We start from the raw sequence: 18,760 nt of genomic DNA on the forward strand, positions 1-18,760 counted from the left end.
TACCATTACATTTCAAGTAGGTAATAATGCTTCACCAATTAAGTAACCGCGCAATTAATACTAATGTTGTCAAAATTTCATAACAACCATGTCTATAATTCTCTTAATATTTGTGGTAACCAATTTTTTGAATGTTGAATCAATGTAATATCAATACGAACGCCGCTCTAAGTAAGCGATATTGCTTACATACATCTTACGGTACATTCAATTCAAATTCTCTCTTGATAATGGCCTCCACAACGAACCTGAACGCCGGGGAAAGAAAGAGGAAGTGCATACGGTGACAATCCAAAAATCTATTACAAAAACAAACAACCATTAACATCTCAATCACCATGGATTATAAATAAGTATTAATTTAGTTTTATTTATAGGCCAATGTAATCATTAATTAAATTATTATTTTAAGGAGAAAATCAATCGATTAATCATATTTCTAGTATTTTTTATAATGACTGTATTTTTGTGGTTTTTTTTTCAAAATAATATTGTATTTTCAAATACATTTATTTTTTGGAAGACTATGGAATAAGTTAATAAACAAATAATGCTTAAAATTTCTTTAAAATAACGGTTAAATAAAATAGACCCTTGCTGCTGGCAAGACAACCTTCTTAGAACTGGCACGACAAGAAAATGAAGCTAACAAGAAAAAACCGAGGAACACAACTCGTAGAAAATATGAGCTATAATCAAATACATTTACTTATATCATTACTTTTTTGGAAATAGTATTTTGTTACATTAATTAATGAAATGTTTGTAAATATTAATTAATTTTACCACATAAAAAATATATTGACACGTGTTTTACGCGACGATGTAGATTGTGGGAACGGTAAGTATTAATTATAAACAAGCTTTATATCACCATCATCATTAGCCTGAATCTCTCCACTGGTGGATGTAGGCCTCTCCAAGCTGATTTCACTTCTTTCGGTCCTCTGCGTTGCGCTACCACGTACTTCCGCAGAACTTAACCGTTTCATCGATCCAGCGGCCTCTAGGTCTACTTTTCGGGCGTTTTGTACCTCTTGGGTACCACTGGGTGACTAGATTTGTCCAGGTCATTTCTATTTGTGGTTTTTAGCGAACTATATTACATTGAAAACCCTTGTCTGCTTTCTTAATATAATATAAGCTTTATATATTGTGATTTAAATAAGTACATCATATCGGAAAAAAGTATCGATCAAAAAGTAGGTATCTATACTCGAAAATATCGATATCAAATTTTGCTTGTCCGCAAGGGATTTATTTTTGAAAAAAAATTGCAAAATGACTATCACTATCGAAAGAAAAAATCAAGACTTTTTTGACGTCCCTAGGTGTATAAATACCAAGTGTTGCATTTTATAAATTATCATAGATTACTACCTAGTAAATACTAAATCTTTTAGGATAATCTCGGTAATAATTATTTAATAAATTATTAATACATAATATAAGTATTATCAAGTTCAATGATTTTAAACTGCACCGTTTATAAATTTATCCTGCTTACTGAATATAAACAAGCTTTGTAAACTTCTCATACAATGTGAGTTTATTTCCGAAATTTACCTCAGCTCATTTAGTGCATACTAGTTCAGGAAATGTCGGGAGTCTAACATTTCTACAGCATTAACATGATTTACTGGGAAATAACGCTGTTCTACCTTGTCTCGGTTCCCATTTTGCTGAATTTACTACATGTATTTTGGGAAACAGATGAACATTATTTACATTTGAGTATATTAAATACCCGCATAAGTACGTTCAAAGTCATGTGAAAATTAGTTATAAAACGCATTTGTCAAACGGAGATAACACATCATCACACACCATGCACAATAATTTATTATTACTCGTTTCTATCATTACCATCACGCATTAAAAAAGAGGAAAATATAAGTTACACACAGACACATTATATTTAGTTTAATCGTCTATCTTTTTAACTGTTGGCCGAGTAATATGTAGACAAAGTGAGTTATCTATTCGCGTGAAAATGTCTCTGGTCATCGCCGACTCAAGTAGAAAGCCGATACATTCACAACAACTGGTCCTACTTTTTCCGCCCCTCCCATTGTTATCTAAAGATTACCTGGCATTGTCTGTCATTTTTCTATATAGTGCTCATACTGACGCGTCTGTCGTGTTCACACAGGGAATGAGTTGGTTTGAATAGATAAGTTACATGGTAAATAATACACTAGCATTAACACACCTTCTACAAATGTAATGCATAGATCAATGCTACATATTTTTTTTCGAAATCAATATTACCACCGGTTTTTGTGTAAAGGACTAGTCTGACTTTGACAGCTGATGAATAACAGGAATGTATATTATTTATAAATAACACTGATAGTTAATATACCTATTATTTGATGTGAGAATTTTTTATAATTCAATTTGGAACGAGAAAGGGCGAATCAATATTTAAAGCAATCTGGGATCTGATTTTGAAATGTGGAAAGTTTGAAAGCTGAAAAGTGGACCACTTGTTGCTTGTGCAAAAAGTTATGCTCAGGCTTTATTAATCTAAAGATGGTGGTGCTCTGGTGCATTTTGTGGGAAACAAATGCCCGTTGATCACCTACACTCTTATCTACATGTCAGATGCGGTATCTTATTTAATGACAGATGTATCAGCTTTTGAGTTTTGAGAATCGATATATACCTACACCGAATTCTAATAAATATACACATGGTTATGTGCTTCCATTCTTTTTAACTGGTGTTATTCGTTGAAAGTGATTCACGGAGCTTGGATATTGTGTCAGTTGTAAATGAGTGCAGTATTGAGAAAAATTAGTGATCTTCTGGGATAGTTACACAAAGTATTTTTGGTAGGGACATTAAGTAGGTATATAGAGATTTTTTAAAGATTTCTCATTGCACCATATAAATTTCGTCATAGTAGGAACTATTATTAAATTGACTCTTTTTGATGCTACAATATCTGTAATCTACACGCTGCATGATTGAACTGTCAAAAGATAAATTTACTAAGTGAAATGTGGAATGCTTCGGTCAAACCGATTTTGGTCATCTGAATACTTTAGCGATTAAAAAAAAATTCCTTTTATATTGGAGTAATTCACATATTATGTACCTAAAATTATTATTGATCACATAGTTTTTATGGTATTAGGTTTATATTAATTACCATAATCAGCTGAACTTTTATGAAAAAAAAAACAAATCTATTTTCAAAAGATACGGGTGTATTATACAAATCAAATGGGTGTAAAAATTAATTGCAATTTTATTTCAATATTTTATTATTTGAGAATTACATTTTTATATGACTTACATTCGTTATTTCAGTTATAATAATAATACTTCGGAATAAACTGTAAAATATCTTGATAATCCAATAAATCAAAATAATTTACAAGTAAGTAGTCCTAAACTCCTTATCAGTAAAGCGCACCGAACAAATTGTTGTCCGAACATTCTCCCTGGGGCGACAAGCTCTCTCGACTTGACTAAAGAACTTAGTGGACGCAGTATCAAAGCGAGCTTTACAAAGCTTTTGGTAAACCATTTAAACTTACTATCGCAAGCACAACGTCACTCACTATTGGCTAAATACATTGTGGAAATTCCTCAATGGATTTGAAGGAAAGCTTTTGAATTTCCATAGTTTCTCGTCGAATCCTATCATGACGTATAAGACCTTATTCATCAAGTAAATATTTTAATTATATTATGTCAAATTGAGTAGAAAGAAAAATGTATTTTTGTCGGTGTACAAATATTCTTGCTGGCATCAGCTTATGTTTTTTTTATAAACTAATTAATCATGTTAAATAATCCCTACTTCCATTTGTAGATAACTAATAATTTGTATAATCGGTATTGTAAATGACTCATAATAATTATTGGTAATGGGAACTGGATCTAAAATGCTGAAGTTAGTAAGAAAGTAACTGCACTCCATTATTGGTAGTAGTGGTTCTGACTTGGATTTTATAAATTTCCCTTAAAATATTTTTCAATTATTTTAAATGGTAATTTTTCTGATCTCCTTTGAGACAATAATTTTTCTATTCCTTATTATCTACGAGGCTGATGACATATTTGCTTTTCACTGTTTACATCGGGCTTATGATGCACCAGTTGGAAGCCCAAGATAACTGGGTATTGAAGATATTTACATAGTCAGAAATACATTTATCTAGCAAATAGCGATAGCACCAAGAAAAAAGTAAACGAAAGGATTAAAAAAGAACACTTGAATTTGGTTGGATTTTTCACTTGGGGAGGAAAAGCAGACAGCATCGAAAAAAAAAATTGTCGGTGGCTGTCTGATAAATTTCCACACTAAATGAAAAAAATTAAAACTATTAAATCATGAAACCAAAAATTTTTTTTTTTAAAATACTTGTTAATGTGTACATAGAAATGAATATAATTACAATAACCAGAAATCATTGGGTATGGAAATATACCAGTTAACTGTTCTCTCCAATTAAAACTTACACATACTCAGCTAGGTAGGTACGTGAAATGTTTTAGCACTATTGTATTGGTTGATTATATGTAAAAGTAAGCTAATTAATATATTGAATGTAAAAAGGAGATATAAATAAATTTAATCTATCTTAAGAATATTGTATTTTGTTGTTTTATTATTTGTGTAAAGTTAAGATACATAAAACTCGTATTTCAAATAAGTACAAAAATAAAGTTAAATTAAATTCGTGATGGAATTGAATTGCTTGTCTGAATTTAAGAGATAAAACCGGTTTTATTCCAAACTGTCTACAAATAATTTAAAATTAAAATACAGTTTTATATATATTTTCACAAAAATGAATCATGATATGGAAATAATTTGCGATTCATTGTTGTAGCTAGAAGAAAAAAAACATTGGCAAATCGAACCATGTACCGGGTGACATCCGTCAAATAATATAATAAAAGAGTTGACATTCAAAATGCAATGACTTGTTGTCGACAAATAGCTGTCATCATGTCACTCGATGACTATAACCTCGTGTAAGTTGATATTTTTGACATTATGTATATGTGTATTAGTAATACAAATAATATATACATAATACCGATATGTATTAAAGGTGTAAGATATAGTCAATTTGATTGACAGCTCTGTTGTACTTTAATACAGAGTCTACTGGTATTATATAAAAAAAATACTATTAAAATAAGACACGTTTGGAATTAATAGAAGATAGCAATTCAAATAATAATCGGTAGAATATTTATATTTAATAGAGTTTTTAATTGTTTTTAGTAGCTGTTATAAAAGCCTAAGAACATATTATCGTCTCTTTTCTGGTAGAACACACGTAAGTGTTAGTCATAGAGAATACTAGTTTTGAGTAATTTGACTTTGAAGTTGTTAAAATGTTTGAAATGGTCTATCATGTGAGTTTATTAAGTAATCGTAAAAAGGATGACTTTAAAATAAAGACTGTTTATTTATTAAGAAGGTTTCCAGACGGTAAAGTTTGAAATAAGGAACATTTTGGTATAACTAACTCAATATGTCATTTTTTAGAATTAGTGTCTTCTGCCAGAATAGTGAAGATATAAAAATAATGTATTGGGAACCGAATTGTCACCTTGTCCCATTAATATTAAAATATTGCAAGTAAATATTTATATACAGATACTGCATAATAATTTAAAATACTGGTAATTAAATTTTAACATTGAAACTAAATTAAACACTTATACTTATATTTGACTTTTTTAAACATTTATTACTGCATTTTATTATTATTGGTTTATAGTTTTTTCCTACTCACTATAATGTATTACTAACTGCATGTTTTATTTATTTGAAAAATATTAAAATAATTATATTGTCATTGGAATGTACCAGCCTACTTATGTTGTTCAATTGTATAATAATTGTGATATCTAGAATGTTTTAAAATAAATGAATTCATTTGAAATGCTTCAACGGAATACTTACATTCTATATATAGGTACTTGTGTTGGTTTTAATAATGGTATCTTCTGACTTTAATTTTCATCTAGATAATGTATTATGTTTTTTTTTAAATATAAGGCCGATACAGGTATTTTCATTTATATGTATGGGTAATGTATTTATAGGATTTTATATATTTATTTGTTTTTAATATTTTACGAAGCTCGTAAAAGCAGTGGCCAGTGTCCGACAGCATCAACGAAACTCAATTTAAACAGGGGAATTGGGCTTTAAATCACCAGGACATTTTTACTACTGAAGTGCAGTTTAAAGGTGTGTTCAACAATAGTTTTCTTGTTATAAATTAATAAAATTCTATAAAATAAAACTTTTTTGTCAATAATGCCGTCAAAACCAACACTTCTTCTTTCTTTTGCCATATCCGCCCCTTAACTGGAGCATATGGACACCACGCGGCGCCTCCAAGAATCCCTGTCGCTCGCCAGTCTTCTTGCTTCGTTCCAGGTCAAACCAGCATCCCGTAGCTCCGCCGTATACACTCTGTAGATTGTATTTAGCGGCCTTCCAGGACGCCGGAATCCGGTCGGCTTGAAGAACAGGCAAGCCAGGTTGAAGTTCTCTTCTGGCATCCGCAGCACGTGGCCGAGCCAGGTCCAACGTCGCCTCTTCACTTTCAGCGTGATGAGAGGCTGCTTGGTGCGTTCTCTTATCTCCTCGTTGCTCCTAAAGTCATACCACCGCACACCCAGTATTCGTCGCAAACATCTGTTTTCGAAGCTCAGTATACGGTTGCTCTGAGCCTTCGTAAGGTGCCATGATTCGCTACCGTAAAGCAGTACCGTCAGAATGCAAGCGTCGAATAGGCAGCATTTGGTTTTGACCGAGTACAATCGTGAGTCCCAGACATTCCGCATCGAGTTGAATGTTGCTCCAGCCATTCCCATTCGGATAGCGAGCTCTTTCTGCAAAATGCCAACTCCCGTGATGTGAACCCCCAGGTACTTGAAGCTGTCGACGCTCTCGATGTTTTGTCCGTCGCTAATCAGAGGGAAATCTGGATCAGGACAGGTGCTATTACACAAGACATTGGTTTTCTTCGCGTTGATTTTCAAACCAACGCGAAAGGAGTTGTTATGCAACCTGTCGATTGTCTCTTGAATGCCCTCGATTGAGTTGTCGAATAGGACAGCGTCATCGGCGTATTTTAGGTCGCATAGCTTCACCGTGGGGGTAACAGGTATGCCTCGGTCGGGTGGTATTGACTTCCGTAGTATGAAGTCAAAGAGAATGATGAAGAGAAACGGTGCAAGGACACAACCCTGTCTGTCTCCGGTCGTGACCCCGAACCATTCCGTGACAGTGTCTCCAATTTTGACACAGCATTTGCTACTCTCGTGCAGGCTTTTGATGATGGCAATGATCTTGGGAGGGATCCCGTATGCTCCCAGTATCGTCCAGAGGGAGGGGCGGTGCGGACTGTCGAAAGCCTTCTCATAATCCACAAAGCAGCAGGCCATCGGACTGTTCAGCTCATGGCTCTGCTGGAGAAGACATCGAAGGTTGTGGATTTGGTCTGCACACGCTCGACCAGGTAGAAACCCGGCTTGGTTTTTCCTGAGGACGTGCATTATTGGGTCCCTTATTTTCATCAAGAGGATGTTTGCCAAAATCTTTCCCGGAACACTGAGTAGCGTAATGCCTCGGTAATTGTCGCAGCTTAGAGGGTCACCTTTTTTGTAAAGTGTCATGATTTCACCGTTCACCCAGTCCCTTGGACAGCGCTCTTCTTCCCACACCTTTGTCATCAAATGAAACATAGGGTGCAGGATTGCGCTCAGGCTGTACTTGAGGAATTCAGGATGAATCCCGTCTCCCCCCGGTGCCTTTCCGTTCTTGAGCCTTTTCACAGCCGATTTTATCTCGGTGTGCGTGGGCGGGCAATCGGAAATGTCGGTCGCTCGGGGAATGTCCAAAAGTAAAGCTTCCGCAGATATGTCAAAGGGATCCAAAGGGGGTGGGCGGTTCAGCACTCCGCAGAAATGATTCTTCCAAATCTTCTTGACACATTCTGCGTCAGACTCTATTGCTCCACTGGGACCACGAATGGCTCCGGGAGTCGGTGGTCGCCTGCCGCAGACTTCACGAGTGATTCGGAAGAGTTTCCTAGTGTCATTTCTGCTTGCTGCCTCCTCTGCGGCTTCAATTTGCCGGTTCATAAAATTGCGCTTTTCCAACCGCACGGATCGTTTGACTACCTTTACTTGCTAATAAAACATGATTATGCATTCACCAGGCTTACTATTATTTTAGTTGTCAAAATGATCGTATTATATATTATAAAAAGATAATATTAATTAAATATAGGCCTATGATAATACCAGTAAAAGTTAGATTAGTTTTTGATTAGTTTTTTATGTCTACTGAAAACTAAACCGAAGGTATAACCTACAAAAATTATTACATATATTTAAATCTTTCATGTACTTTGTTAAACTTGTGCTTATAGTCAATAAGTGATACGCCAGAAAATGTTTAATGAATATACTTTTTTTTGTCAGCATTCAACCACGTTACCTACTCTATATATACATAATATTATAAAACACAAATATGTCAATTGTGTCGACAATTGATTCACAAATACTACACTAACACTGTTGTATTCCATTATTAAATTTTATAATTTTTTGGATTTCTACTGGTTTATTAAACCTACTTTGATCAATTTTCCAAACATATAATCTTTTACGACTAATTGATATGTACATTGACATATGTCGACAATAATTATAAATTAAAATCATGTGTACTTAGCTGAAAAATACACTTGTTTGTGGCAGGTGAATCAAAAAGTCATCTAGAAACGGTACACCCTAATGCCATTATATGGCACCACGACTAGACTTTCGCTGGCCCAAGAGTGAAATATCGCTTTAGATCTTGCCGAGTCACGTCTCAAGGCTTTTGAATTAACTGCCGTGTGGTGGAGCTTTCAGGTACAAACTTCTAAAAGCTCAAAGATGCAAGCTATTTATAAATTGTTTACAGCTGCCGTGATAAATGCTTCCCGAAGGAATGAAATATTTTTGCTGACCATCTTGAGTAATTTTAACAACTATGTTGTACTCTTGATAAATGTATTTAAATTCTAGGTCAAGGGGAAAAATAATAACTCAAAAAAAGTTTAATATTTTTTAATTCTTATTGTTTTTTTAATATAAGCATTTATTTTATATAATATGAACTCTATTACTTTAATGTCTCATATTTATTGTCATTATTAACTAAATAATATATTATATCTATTGCATGTTCTCTACATTTGATACTCATAGCTTACGTTGTGCTTTAACCATGTACCATAGTGCCTTAGCCAATCACTGTTAAGCCTTAAAACAAAGTCTGAATAAATACGCATCTTAAGGAATTACCGAGACCGAATTCGTCCTTTCGGATGTTTTTAACAAACTAGTGACAGCAAGTTTAAAACTAGATTATGTATTCTACTCGATAGGCACCGATAGTATTTTAGGGATCTTAAGAGAAATACCGAGTTTTGGTATCAATAAAGATACATTAAGTACTTACCCAAGTAAAGACATGTGTCATCAGTTGAAAATGTTTAAATTAGTGGTGCACAACCTATTTGAAAGAAGGGCCAATTTATTAATTTTCTAATTGCTCACGGGCCTCAGTGGGTGAGTGTTGAAAAATAATGATATTACCTATTATACTAAATGAGACAGTCAGAAGAGTATAGCTAGATTCCAGAATGTTCTCAGGTGTTTTTGGGTTTTGAAAATTTACCGTTGCTTGGGATTGAACTGACCTTGGCTCGGCCGAGGTTTAGGAACAGAAAATTAGCCTTGGGTGCAGGTACTCGAAGATCGCCTCTCGCAAAAACAGTTTTCGAAATGTTATTTTTGGCTGGTCAACTTTTACCAAGGGTATGTCGATATTGAGATTAAATTTTTGATATGAAGTTGTAGACGTTCTTTGGGAGGGTGTATTTGGTAATAATACATATTATGTATTTGCACGATAGAACTTAGTACTTATACTTATAGGAAATTAGAATTTTGTTGTATTCAATGAAAACATTGGTGATGGAGTACTTGTTATTTTGGGCCGCATGTGGCCCATGGGCCGCGTTTTATGCATCGCTGGTTTAAACAGATGAAACTGGTATTAGTCAACAATTGTAAAAATTAAAAAAAAATAACTAATAATATTCATCTTGGTATTAGATATTTTAACTGCCTACTATATGAAGAATAGTAATTAAAAATACCGAGAATCAACGTTATCATATAGAAATTTTCTTTTTCAGTAAGTATACATATAAGTACACCTACAAACATATTAAACATTTATTTAAAATTAATTTTAAGTAAACATAATATAACAGTAATCACATTAAAATTTAAATTTACACGAGTACCACTGACAATCAACTTAACAAAAGTTTTATAATAGCTAGTCAGAGTTTTTTTTTTTAAATATCAGATTTTAGAAATGACCTTTATACATCCATACTACATGCCATCCAATTTAAAATTTCAACTAAGCTATTTTTAAACTGACATTTAAAAGGTAAATTAAAAATTTATTTTTTAAATATTTAATGACCATGTAGGAATAAAATACAAGTGGGCGAAAATACTGTGGTATTTGTTTTGTAGATACGTACTTGAATGAAATTATGAATACAAATTATATAGTAGGCAGTTGATAAATATTTAGTCAAAGCTTTTAGCTCTTCGCGATATATCACATTATGTTATTTTTGTTTACTCTTCAAACTTCCCATTGATCGCAGAGAAAGCGTTTACAATAGAATACATCGTGAGTAGATAGGTACTCGTTTATTATCATAATGGACAATATGCATCGTTGCATTATGAAACAGCTGATGCTCCGTTGATCAATCTACTGTAAGTTAGATGAAACGCATTATGCTGCATAGCTAAACTGACAGTGGCTACTGAAAGCCACTTTTGTACAGAGCGACACAATAAATATTTGTTAATACGCAATTATTGTACTTGTACACGAGAGGTAAAATGAGTCAATATAATATAGTCATTTATAGAAACAAAATGGAATTGTCTTTTTGTTTTACGCGCATTATTTGTTAATTTAGCGTTGACTATTTGTAGTCATATAATTCATTTTGGCATAACATGATGTAAATTTTGACTAAAACCTTCTACGTTTTCATAACATATTTCTTTTTTTGGGTTCAATTGTATTGTGTAAATCAGTGTTTCCGAACCTTTCTACACCTGAGGACTGGTGAAAATGGGATAAATATTTTAAAATAAAAACAATTATTTATATAGTACCTATTCTGTTTATTAGTCTTTAAATCTTGTATCATAACTGATATAATAGTCAAAGATAATAGACATATTATAACAGTCTAATTGTGGATACAAAAAATATATCTTAATTACTGTGAAAATTCTATTTTGTAACAGAAATAAAAAAAAAAACCAGTAAATAATTGTGAGAAATCTGCTGTTGCATTTTTGTGAGTTGAGTAGTTGATAACCGTGGATTCAGTGTTGTTTTGGAGAGACGTGTTGCATTGATATCCATTTGGTTTTTATATTTAGTTTAAATTAAGTACTGACATGGTCTTCACACGTGAATATTATGTATTCGAAAATATGGACAATAAATTTAATTGATATCTAAAACTGAGGCAATGTTTCTATTTTAAGTCTGGAATGGCATTATAACAATAGCAATATTTGTATAAAAAAATGAATGACGATTTGTTTAGAATTTTTGGAAAATGCGTTTTAAAATGAGTGAAAATACAATTTGTAGATCGAAAAAAACACCATTACCTAGAATCTAAATTACCTCTTGCGTTCAAAGATATTATGAAGGTTTTTACTTTCATTTATATCTGTTACATGATTATTATTTTGTTGAACGACATTGTGTTGTTCTGAAGAAATGTGCATCCCATGACATGTATTTTTGTGAATGAATAAATAAATACCACAGGTTTATGTCGTTTTCACGCATTCCAGAATTAGAAAAACACATCTTATCTTTATTGAAATTATGCATAATTATCGAATTACGATGCGTGTCTCAAATTTTGAGTAGTTAACTAAGTATTTATCTACAAAGGATAACGAAGTTCATTATTAGATTTTCGGAATGATATTTATGAAGGGTATTTTTGTTTGTTTAGATAAAACTTACAAAACTGTCAAATCTAGCTGTGATCAAGTAGAGTCTGGAAAATCATCATGAATAGAGTCACGCTTGAATAAATTTACCAAACTATCGAAATTTCCTTTGAAAATAAGCTGTAGAGGATGAGGCTCTTTTTTGGCTTTATAGGTTTATTGCCGCATCTATATGCCATGGTATGACCAATCCAGAAGAGAGCCCATTACACATACAAAAATGCACCGTCTGGTGCTTAGTTCTATAGAATACGATTATATCATAGATCAAAAAGTTATATACTTATATAAAATAAAATTCGGAATGTACCTACTCTAAAATCATGTAAATGAATTTAAACACAATTGTATACCAATAATAAAACATCTGACAGTTTAATTTTAATTAAGTAGTGTGACAAGTGTATGAATAAAGTAAAATTATCTTATAGGTCGTATTTTTCAGTGATTCCCTTTATAACTTATTATTAAAGGTGTTATAGTCACAGTATGTTATTATTTTTGATAAACTTGTATAATACATATAAAATTGATAATTACCCATACCTACAGTTTTATTGAGACATTGTGTACAGTAATTAAATGCATTGAATGTGAATAGTAGCTAACTTTAACGTTGACAGGCTAACTGGATTGTGAGACGATATACTATTTTGTTATACATATTTTAACTACAAACGAAAGTCTGTTTTTTCTTAAATATTATTTTAAATACACTAGTGTATTTAATAATACCGCACCAATTAAAGTATACCACAATTTTAACTTAATCCAAAGTAAAATAGAATATTAAAAGTATAGAAGTTGAATAAACTTTCATTTATTAATATTGACTTATACCTTTGAAAATAATGCTGAAAAATCTTATCTACTGATTAAATTTAATAAGTTGTACCTAAGTTATCGCACATTTCAAAAATATATTTTTTAATTTTCCATAGCTTCATTGACATATAAAACTTACTATATTAATGTTACAAGTCTTAAACAAGTTTGTTTATACAAACAACGTAAATTTCTAATAATAGTGAATGAATATAGTAATAAAAGCAATACGTCAATAACAGGCCACCATTTTTAGTTTGTTTAAAAAAAGTTGCTAACATGGTAAATATTATATTTTATAAAGTTACCAATTCAACCATACAAAATCGTGATAGAATTGCTGTCAAATTTTGTAATATAGAAATTTCGTACAAATTCCTCTTTCTGTAAACTCTTTGGAATTAAAGGGTATACGTATAATATAATACTATTAAGTTTGAAATTAACTTTTCATCTATAGCCGTCACTTTCAGCTAAAATGTTTTCAAAAATACAAAATGCCTTTCAAATAATAATAATACCTACCTGAAGGATATTAATCAAAACTTTTAGTTAGGCTAAGCTTTGAAATATACATAATTGCGTCGATTATTTATTATGTACAATAAACTGCTATTTTATTTTTATAATATTATATATTCCCTATTATAGAACCACTTGTTTTATAGAAAAAATCAGGCATCATTAAATGAAAAATGTATTCATTGAATTAACATAGGTAGTACCTATGTTATATACTACACTAAGATAATATTTAAATAAAGATTTTTTCTTACCAAATTTTATTGTCTTGGCATGGTCAGAAGGGTTAGTCCAAATCTGCAAAAGAAAAAGGTATTTTTATTTTATATTTATAGTAATTATCAATATACCTACATAATAAAGAAAAATATCAAATAATTTAATAATAAAATACCACTGTCGAACACAATTAAGTAATTATTTTTTTATTTCGAAAATAACATTATGTCAACACAGTATAAAAATAGATAAAAACAAGTATAATAAAAATAATATGTATAGTGCTTATAAAAATACAGTAATTACACTATATTGTTAAATTGACAAAAAATACTAAATATAAAATTACACCTCCATGTTCAATCCTAAGAGGATCATAATATGGGCCTCCATAGAGTAGGGGTTGTATTAAAGAGATTTTTGTTTTTACGTTAGATTTGATGTTACTCATTTGCTCAACCTAGTCAATCTAGGTCCAAACACACATTGAAAAACAAATTTTTGAATTTTCCAGACCCGGGTCTTTATATTTTTATAATTCATTATAAGCCGTTACATTACCATTCGAATATCGTAGGCATAAAATAATATAATTTAGTATCACAGCGAAATTAAATGAATTTTAATTAAACAAGAAATTCAATAAATAAACATTTAACATTTAACATTTAATATAAAAATTAAATGATTTGAAAATATGAATCATCAAGTTTAATGGTATCTACTATCAAATATAAAGGTAAACCGCATGGTATACAGCATCATTTAAGATCACTTTCATCCTGTGATGGGCTGGCATGAAGCCTATGGAGTTATAAGTAACATTAATCATGACAATTAATTAATCCTGTAATAAAAGGATTGTAAGTGTACCCATGAAGTAGAAAAATGTATTGAGGAGAAAAAAAACGCCTTATCATTACCGGAATATCCGAGTGAAAACTATTTTATTGCCAAGAACAAACCCCTTAAACACAAAAATTGAAAAACATGAAATTATGATTCTGTGATATAGGTAGGTATTTTCAATTCTAAGTTCACGAAAAATTTTTTGATAATCAAAAATTCAAAATTAAACTGGAAGGTAAAAATGAAATAAAATAAAAATATGAGAATAACAAGTAATGGTTTAAATTTAAACTTTCTTGCGTTTAACGCGTGTATGAAAATCACCCTCCAAAGCGCATTGAATATCGCCCGAGGAATTTGGATATTACCAAATTCTGGTTAACCTATTTCTGGTAACACGGAGGGACTGCAGTGGAATGTCAGTGGTCGAGAAAATATGTTTTATCATATTATAACCCCGTGTGAATGTATAAAATATAAATTAATGTTGTAATTCGATAGTATGTAAAGTAATATATTGGTTGCTATAGTAATAAAATAGTTAATTCAATAATTATATTGAGTTGAAAATATCCCACTGAGGTGGACGAAACCGGTCCCAATCTATTGATTAAAAGTGGAATAAGTACTACAACAAAAATTGCGTTTTATTAAATAAAAACAACAATACAATTCAGTTCCACCATGAATTGACAATTAACAAAATAAAAGAAATCAATAATTATATATTATAATTTATTAATATACGTTATATTATATTAAAGCTCATTGTTGTATATATTTTGGTTGTACACCTCCATTTTTATATTCAATAATTTATTTTGATTACTAACACGATAGTTAAAAATATTAGTAAATAAATTATTGGTATTAAAAAAATAAGTAGCTAGGATGTAATATTAGTATATTTAATGATGCTTGAAAGATACACGATTTTTACAAAGTAATGTCTAAATAAAACTAACCACCTTAATTTTTCTACTGTTCTACCATCAGCTCTCAACCCAAGTGCAGTTCTTTCCGTTAATAAGATTGAATAAAGATTAGAAATTAATTGAAAAGTTTGTAACATCATTCTATCAGCCAATATTAGCATATAAATAGTATTATATTCTGTGTTTATTGCAATAATATTAAATTTTCTTCCAGATAGTGTCGTCTGTGGTTTCTTTATAAATCCAGAGAAACTAGTTTCAGTTTGAAGTAAGTACTATTTTTGAATTTTAGAAATAAAGAACACGGAGGAGAACAATGAAAGTTTGTATAGGAATTGGAGCAGATTGGTGCATCTATATACAAGAAGAATTTCGTTAATATCTCTGGTTTATTTTCACTTTAATGACGTACCTATTTAAATTTAAATTTATAATTATTTAATAATATGTTTAATAATATGTTAAATAATAGGTCTGTATTATTTGTTTTACGAGAAATTGATGCCAGCCACCTGCTCAACCTATTAAGTCCATACTCTGACTCCATTGAAACACACATTGATAAAACAATATGTGTATTTGTCATCCCAGAATTAAAACCTGGTACCCACGACATTATAAAATGACGCGTTAGCCATTCGGCATAGTGGGTGTGAACAATATAGTCCTACATAATAGAATCTAAAATAGTAAGGTACGTATACAAGTATTTTCAGATATTGATTTCAAATGAGAAACATTTGTCAGTAAATTATATATACATACTAGCTGACCAGGCAAACGTTGTTCTGCCATATAAATTATTTCTAGTGAATATTTTGGTTGTTAAATAAAAAGTGGGGATGGGATCTATGACAGAAAGAGGAATAGAGCACTGTAGACGATGACCGCCGATAAAAACAAAAAAACATCAACCATTCATTTTCTCAATTCAAAATGAGTAATGATGTTCATAATTAATGAATTACCTGTGACAGGATCTCGTTGTTTAATGTTTATGCAATATCCGTCTTGTCCCTTCCAGAAAATTAGCGGATATTGGAGGGCGTCGTATGAGCGGTGTGTGTCAGCGATGAACTCCAGATTATTGTTTCTCCTTCGAATCACGATTTCTCGCGTCGATGTGCGGTCGCCAACCATGATTCCAGCAATGTCGTCAACAACAGTCGCATTGAATCGACGTACGTGCTCTCCAGCTGGTGTTTTATCAGGATTGATGACAATAGCGTGATTGTCATTTTGCAATTCGTGCATGTGTGCTTTGAAGAATTTCAATAATTCATTGTGCTCATTCAACAGGGCGTCCAGTTTGCCGACGATGCGCCTGGCATTAGGCGAATTGAGGCTATTGTAGCCGCAACGTGCATCCACATGATTGATGTCCTCACCGCCGCACCCATGAAGTAGATTTGTAAAAATGTATGTGGTTCGTTTGGCATTAGCAGCAATGAGCCTACTTTGTGGTATACTTGACCTTTGATTTTGAACGTAGAATGGAATTGTTGACCATTTGCCGCAGTATTGCGAACTATTTCTGTTGCTCCGGACGAAGTCATTTGGAAGCATGAATTGAATGTGCGAATGGACTTCAGGAACAGGTTTGAATCTGGAACCGTGCCAATGAGCAAGCTGTTCAATGGTTCTGGTGGTATCTCAATTTCTGGTAGTTGCACTTTTCCTGATGCGCAACACATCCCGGCTGACTCATGTTTGAATTTGAGCGCATGAAAATGGGGACATTCTTTGTCCATAGCACCAATCAGCACTTTTGGATGAGCGGAATATTCAATATCTGGCTCGTACTCGAATGCGAGACGAAGGAACGAAGCGGATGTAAATGTTCGATGTACTTTTTGGCGTTGTCGGTCATTTGCTCTGCGTGACGTGTTAACTACGAACCGGCGCGCTTGGCTCCGTTCCAATTGTCGTTGTTGATTTCGTTCAGCTCGTGCCTCTTGTGATTGAGATGCACGCAATTGCGACATGCTTACACGCACGTTTTTGTTATCTTGTTGGATTTGTTCTTTCTACTCTTCTATTTCGCATGTTTGTTGTTTTATTCGTTCGACGGCCCAAATGGCCCCCCTTGCGTCTTGCTGGCATTGTGCACTGTAATACACGCACATAAAAATAGATAAATTAAAATAAATCGTACAAAATTTTGCACGCACTGCGTTGTGATTTGCCGAATGAAATGTCAAAATGACGCGACGCTTCTCTTGAATTCTTCTCGGACGTAGTGTCATCTGTCATTCAACAACATAAATAATTTCGTTCTGTTTGAAATACGAACGACAGTTAAATTTGTTCATACAAAAATAATAAAATCGCGATTAAAAAATGGGAGGATGGGGGTAGGAAAATAAAAATATGAGGTTATGGGTATTTTTTTATGCCTAATAATAAAAAAAATACAAAAAAAAAATTGTCAAAAAAATAAAAGAAATTTTTTCTGGATAGAGATACCCTTATCACCTAGCGGTATGAAATATACTTGTTGACCTATTCTCATACCTAAAAAATATACATAAAAAAATTCATAAAAATCGGTCAAGCCATTTCGGAGGAGTTCGACCACAAACATCGTGACACGAGATTTTTATATATATAGAGATGTACCCAATGACATTAATATGGACGAATCATCTAGAAAATAAAATGACACTCACTTTGTGTCGGGTCTGCCGGATGGCGAAATTCATATTTTAATATCGGTATCCTACGCTCAAATGAACATTCTGCTTGCAAGCGGTCTGGCGACACCGCTGGGTCTGCCCATACAAAATTTCTGACTGTCAGGTTTCGACTCCACCGTTATTATTGTGTTACAAAATGCCAATGTGCCTAGTTAAAAATTGTAAAAAAATCTACTAAACACTCCAAGAAAGATGGGATATCACTTTTCATGTGTTAGTATTATTTATAAAATGCCTAAATGACAGAAACCATTGGACAGTCGCCTGTGATGCGCTGTCTCACTTGCGTCTAATCTCCGAGAAGTCGTAAGTAACCGAGAATCTGTTTCTAACGCAATGAGTCATGACACTAATACGCCATTACAATAAAGGTTATATTACTATAAATTCTCGAAGCTTGTATCGCATAATGGAAACGGATACGTCATATGGTCACGTGACATCTACCTATACATCTGTGAATGTTTCATGCACAATTTCTCGTGCGCGCCGGGTATGAAGTGAGTTGTCCATTTAATATGTCATTGGATGTACCCATCATTACGAGTAGTATACCTACACAAATTCGAAAAATTAAGAATTAGAAGT

The 18,760-nt window shown here is 32.3% G+C and overlaps 1 long non-coding RNA gene across 1 annotated transcript in view; it reads right to left on the minus strand.

Moving 5' to 3' along the window:
• The window catches only part of LOC147067096 (uncharacterized), a 300,820-nt gene that overhangs the window by 129,846 nt on the left and 152,214 nt on the right, over positions 1-18,760 (minus strand). Inside the window, exon 3 of the long non-coding RNA XR_015071485.1 lies at positions 13,728-13,770. This is a non-coding gene — a long non-coding RNA (uncharacterized LOC147067096). The remainder of the gene's footprint in view (positions 1-13,727; positions 13,771-18,760) is intronic.

The sequence above is a fragment of the Rhyacophila brunnea genome, unplaced genomic scaffold, assembly GCF_057557595.1.
Source record: "Rhyacophila brunnea isolate RB1 unplaced genomic scaffold, BYU_Rbru_1.0 scaffold_4, whole genome shotgun sequence".
Classification (NCBI taxonomy): domain Eukaryota; kingdom Metazoa; phylum Arthropoda; class Insecta; order Trichoptera; family Rhyacophilidae; genus Rhyacophila; species Rhyacophila brunnea.